The sequence below is a fragment of the Glycine soja genome, unplaced genomic scaffold (assembly GCF_004193775.1).
Source record: "Glycine soja cultivar W05 unplaced genomic scaffold, ASM419377v2 tig00035898_1_pilon, whole genome shotgun sequence".
NCBI lineage: Eukaryota > Viridiplantae > Streptophyta > Magnoliopsida > Fabales > Fabaceae > Glycine > Glycine soja.
The window spans coordinates 44,211-50,724 of NW_021144006.1; positions in this window are offsets into that span (position 1 = coordinate 44,211).

A 6,514-nucleotide genomic window follows, 5' to 3' on the forward strand; every position below is an offset into this window, starting at 1 on the left:
GCAAAAACCTCAAGCGAACCTAGGGGCAGATTAGAAGTTTTCACCCAATAGGTTCCCACCTACAAGGTCATGACGAAAGATAACAATTGGTACCTTGAAGCCTTACACTGGGGCAATGAGGGGCATCGTGCATGAGCCTCAAGTGAACATAGGGGTAGATAAAAAGTTCTCACCCGTCGATGTTTTTAAACAAAAAAAAAAGGGGGGGGAGACAAACCCTGGAATTTCAATAGATTGATTAAACGTCAAACAGCTCCATTGCCGTCACTCCAAAATGGTCAAGTGACTAAATCAAACAGAATATACACTCTGAGGGAGTTCCCGGAGAGATTTGCAAAAGATAGGATAAGGTTGCATGAATTATCACCTTTTTCAAAAGGACAGTCAATCTGTGTTTTCCAAAAAAAATTAAATCAAAATCAAAATCACGAAATAGGGAAAGAATGTCATGAACATTGTACAACTTTCCATTGCATTGCATTGTTTCATGTGCGGTCAGCAGTACCAAATTTCACAATAAAGGTTGCATGCGTCTGCATCCCTAAAAATCATGTTAACTGCATAGAGTTCCTACATCTCGTGTCCAATCTTTTTGGATGACTTGCCTTCTCGATGAGTCGATCTCTTGCTTTCTCATAAAGGTGGACCCTTGGGTACTAGTACCTATCACTTTTAGAGGACTATATGTCCTCGCTTGCAGAGGGCTACACGCCCTCGCCTTTAGAGGGCTACGCGTCCTCATTTTTAGTGTGCTCCATATCCACACCTTAAGAGAATATAAGGTCCTTTGCCCTTAGATGCTTAACCGAGACTTGCGCTCCCGGTTAAGGGGCCAGTAGTTTCCTTTTATCAGTTCCTGGGCCACCCCCTGATATTAGAGGGCGACCGACTGTGCGAGCACATACGGAGAAGGAGGCTATAACACATCTACTATGCATACCGGGGCAAGATTTCACCCGTGCCGCTGCAAAAAGACGAGTGTGGATCATGCGCACCAACATGACCACTTTTACATGGATATGGATGACGTTGCTATTTAGTAACATTCTGCCCGGCGACCACAATGCCAATCTCCCCCTGCAGATGTATCGGTTGGTCTGTGCCGTCATGACATAGGTAAGTATGCACATGGTTCAATTGATTTCTGCTACCATCTATTGTTTGTAGGAATCGCACCCACAAAGACACCCAGTGGACCCGGAGAAGTCCAACAGGGCCCTAGGGTTTCCAGCTCTGGTTACGGGCCTCTGTAGTCCTACATGGTGCCCGTTCTCCCCGGCAAGGTCACGTCATCATGACATAGGTAAGTATGCACATCACTCAACTGATTTCTGATTTCATCTATTGTTTGCAGGGATCGCGCCTGCAAGACACCCAGTGGACCCAAAGAAGTCCAACAGGGTCTTGGAGTTGTCAAGCTCTAATTACGGGTCTCTGTCAGTTCTAAGGAGTGCCTGTCACCTCCAGCAAGGGCATCAGGCCCCCTACTAATCAAGCTTTCATCAAGAAGTACTGCGTCCCCAGGTAGGCGCAGGGCGAAACACCACAGCAGCCTGGGGATGGTCGGCAGCGGGCAACAGACGCACTGCCACCACCTCTAGAGTTCACCTCAGCTCATTCACAAAAAGGTTAGAGCGTTGCTTACGACACATGGTTGACCAATAGGCGACCAAGTCCAAAGCCAAGGTAAGCAAAGTACAAGGTCCGTGACCGACAAGTCATAAGGCGTCCAGCTCAAGACGTTAAAGAAGCGCTACTAGGAGGCAACCTAGTACCTTTTAAATCTCTGCTTGTTATTTGATCACTTTTGTTTCTCAAGTCATAGAAGGACACACCTAGTTGCTCATGATCCTAGGTATTTGAATAAAACAAGCACAAGCTCAGAAGGTAGTCATACCTCACAAAATATATATATGTATGTTTAGGTAGCAAGATACCTTGGATATGTATGTATATAGCAAAAATATCTCACGAAACATATATATGTATGTTTAGGTAGCAAGATACCTTGGACATGCATGTATGTAGCAAAATACCTCACAAAAATATACGTATGTTTAGGTAGCAAAATACCTCATGGAAAAAAGGAGAGAGCGAGCAAGAAAAGAATAAGAAGAAAAAAAATAGAAATAAAAATAAAAAAATAATAATAATAAAAAGTTGTCTAGCTAAAAAACAACATGCTTGTGAAAAGAGATAATTTCCAACTTTTCTTTGAAAGATTTCACTGATCTTAACCAGTTTTTGGAAAAAATGTGTACACATTTGAAGGGTAAATGCTGTGAAAAGTTTTTCGAACACCCAAGATAGACTCAGATGAATGCACAAATTGATAGAAAAACATATTTTGGAAACACTGGGTTGACTTAAAATAGGGAAAATGAATCCTGAACCCTAGTGTCACATGACCATAAAAACTTGATGCTTGAGTGTCCACATGGGTGCATGCATGACCAGTTTTGCATAAAATTTCCTAATCATCATTGTTGCATGTGTATCATGGGAATAATGTGGGACATCCCCTTCATCCCCGAACCACTGGCCAAACCCTGACATATATCATGACCAACCGTTCTACAAGCCTTGAGCCAGAATCCCAACTTACCATAAACCTTGACCCAGGGTGAGAATGTCAATCCTTGCCCTCGGAAGAAAACACAAAGAGAAGGAAAATTCCCAATCCAAGAAAGGGAGAAGACACAAAAAGAAAAAAAAAAAAGAGAATTCCCAATCCAAGAAAGGGAGGAGACACAAAACAGAAAGAAAATTCCCAATGAAAGAGTGGGAGAAAGCAAAAAAGAAAGGAAAATTCTCGATCAAGGATCGGAAGAAAACAGAAGAAATATGCAGAAAGGTCTTCGGACCAGACAATATCTGAACAGTACAGAATTGTCACCAAGTAAGCAAAAAAGAAAGGAAACCACGACCCAAAGTGGCCCTCTCCCTTTGATTGCCAACCAAAATTCTGTGTGCTAGCGACTTTCTCGCCACGCACTAAACAAAAACAGAAAAGGAAAAGGCAAAAACACTCAAAGCCAAATTCCCCACCTAAAAACCATTCCCAAAATAAGTCCTATTGATCCATGATCACGCATGTAATCTTTGATTTGATAGGAAATGATTTGCAAAATCAAGTCATGACATATCTATGGTTCGGAATTAGGATAAAACACTTACCTGTGTGAGATTGATACACTTTGAGTGATTTTTTCCTATCTTTGTTGGACCCAGTGTTTCCTCTAAATGATCGTTTAGAAATGAAATGCTAACATCCAAAATCTCATTTACGGTTATGAGAAAATTTCATCAGCATACTCTCCTTCCCCGATAGACACATTGTTTTTCATCCAAAAAGCATATGTTGCTCTGATCAGTTGGAAGTTTTGTCTCTTTACTAAAGCATGTTCGCATTTTGGTGAAGAAAACACCGAGACTATTTTTAGTCTCACAGTTGTCAAGAACTACGTAGGTCTGAGTTCCTCATCACAAATTGAGGATACGTAGGAGCAAAAGCCCTGCTTTTTTCGACCACCCCACCTTTTGTTACCGTGACCCAAGAGTCCAGTGGCATGCGGAGCCACATGACCGTGGAATCCCCAAATTCGTATGTTCCATCATTTATCATTTGTATGTTATCCTATTTCTATGACTTGAGGGACTAACATTTGTTTCATTTTGATTGACTTTTGTTTTGTGCATACATGTCGTTTGAACTGTTACGTATGTATTTACTTCCTTGTTGTCAATAGTGTTTGTTGAAGTTCCGAAATCGCGTAGAGTTTTTCATTTAGGGACGTTGTCATAAAAATAAAATGAACCAAAATCATGATAAAAAGAAGGAAGCGTTGTGAATAAAATGTCTATAAAGAAAAGAGAAAAAATGCTTTTAAAAGGGAAATATGTATAGAAGGATTTTTGTGTGTAAATGATGCGTGGAAAGGAATTCTTGTGTGTGTGAGCAACGAGTGTATATGAAGATACTTTTGTATGAACCATAAGTGTGTGTTGGGAAAAATGAAAAAATCTTTGAACGTAAATAGGGTTTGTATATAGACCGTGTGACGTAAAGAGAAAGAGTTCCAATGCGTGTATAGAAAAAGTTTTTCGTGTATGAAAATATAGATGTACAAAGAAAGGTTTTCCTCATAAAGGACCATAGGTGTATAATTTTGTGAATATATAAAAATGAAACAAAAAGGAAAAAGAAAGAAAGACCGCAAAGGTCGACATGTTAGTGTTAAGAAGTATAAATCATTCGTAAAGAGCAAACGTATCTTCTGGAAACAAGGGACTGATGCTAAGAGTTTATTTTCCGGAATGAACCGAGATAAGGATGGATGAATTCATTGAACTGATGAAAGAACATAACTTGGAAACGTTGGGTCTGTCTGTGTAAATTCCCAACCGTAGTTTCACATTACCATAAAAACTTGATGCTTGAGTGCCCACCTGGCTGTAGCCATGACTAATTTTGCACGTTGTTTTCAAATCATCATTGTCACGCGTGCCTTATGGAACAATATGGAAGCTCGGCCCGAAATTGACACCTTGACACCCAAATTTGTTTCGCCCCAGATATCAAGATTGGGTTCCCACGATAAAAGACCCCATTGAAACACAACCTTAGACTTTTTTTTGAACCTTGGCCAATAAAAAAGAATCCTCATTCCTTCCCCGAAGCAAAGGACAACGGAATCTCCTCAAGGGAGAGCGAATAGAATGCTAAAACCCGATTTCCCAAACAAAGGGATGGGAAAGGAGAAGTGAAAAGAAAGAAAAGGAAGAAATAGAAAGAAAGAAAAAGAAAAAAGATGAAAATAAAGAAAAGAACAAAAAAGAAAAGGAAAGATTCCCGATCGAAGGTCGAAGGGAAGTGAAAAGGGAAAAGAAGCAATTCTCGATTAATGAAAGAAAGAGGACAGAAATTCTTCAAGCCAGATTGCCACTCGAAATCATTCTCGACTGGCAATATCCCACCCCACATGAGCAAAGAGGAAAAGACCGAAACACCCAGCTTCCTCTCCAAAAACACCACCCTCGAGAAAATCCTATTGGTCCGTGATCGTACGTTTGATCTTTGATTCGATAGGAAGTCGTGTGTAAAATAGAGTCAGGGTGCAGTTATGGTTTGGGAATAGGATAAAACACTTGCCTTGTGAGTTTTATACACTATGAGTGATTTATTTTCAGCTTAGCCCGATGTTTCCCCTGCATGTTCATTTAAAAGCTAAAAGTTGACATCCTACCCTTCATTCTCGATTACAAGGAAGATTACCCTTAGAACAAGTATATTTTTCTCTAAGATATGGTGCTCTCGCTAATGATTTATTTTTCTTTGCAAAAAGCATGTTTGCTTTTGTAGGTGGAAAGACCCGGTGGATAGTTCGGTCCTGCCGACCAACCCTTTTTCGGAGTCCCATGATTTGCGTTTTCGTTCATGTGCCCTCCACCTTCGAGTTTGGAGCCATGCGTAGTGATTGCTTAGTGCAATTCTCCATTCTCAACCCTTTTTTGGAGCCCCATGAATTGTGTTTTCGTTCATGTGTCCTCCACCTTCGAGTTTAGAGCCATGTGTAGTGATTGCTTAGTGCAATTCTCCATTCTCAACTCTTTTTCGGAGCCCCATGAATAGCGTTTTCATTCATGTGTCCTCCACCTTCGAGTTTGGAGCCATGCGTAGTGATTGCTTGGTGCAATTCTCAATTCTCAACCCCTTTTTCGAAGCCCCATGAATTGCGTTTTCGTTCATGTGCCCTCCAACTTCGAGTTTGGAGCCATGCGTAGTGATTGCTTAGTGCAATTCTCCATTCTCAACCCTTTTTCGGAGCCCCATGAATTGCCTTTTCATTCATGTGTCCTCCACCTTCGAGTTTGGAGCCATGCGTAGTGATTGCTTAGTGCAATTCTCCATTCTCAACCCTTTTTCGGAGCCCCATGAATTGCATTTTCGTTCAGGTGTCCTCCACCTTCGAGTTTGGAGCCATGCTTAGTGATTGCTTAGTGCAATTCCCCATTCTCAACCCCTTTTTCGGAGCCCCATGAATTGCGTTTTCGTTCATGTGTCCTCCACCTTCGAGTTTGGAGCCATGCGTAGAGATTGCTTAGTGCAATTCTCCATTCTCAACCCTTTTTTGGAGCCCCATGAATTGCGTTTTCGTTCATGTGTCCTCCACCTTCGAGTTTGGAGCCATGCTTAGTGATTGCTTAGTGCAATTCTCCATTCTCAACCCTATTTCGGAGCCCCGTGAATTGGGTTTTTGTTCATGTGTCCTCCACCTTCGAGTTTGGAGCCATGCGTAGTGATTGTTTAGTACAATTCTCCATTCTCAACCCTTTTTCGGAGCCCCATGAATTGCGTTTTGGTTCATGTGTCCTCCACCTTCGAGTTTGGAGCCATGCGTATTGATTGCTTAGTGCAATTCTCCATTCTAAATCTTTTTTGGAGCCCCATGAATTGCGTTTTCGTTCATGTGTCCTCCACCTTCGAGTTTGGAGCCATGCGTAGTGATTGCTT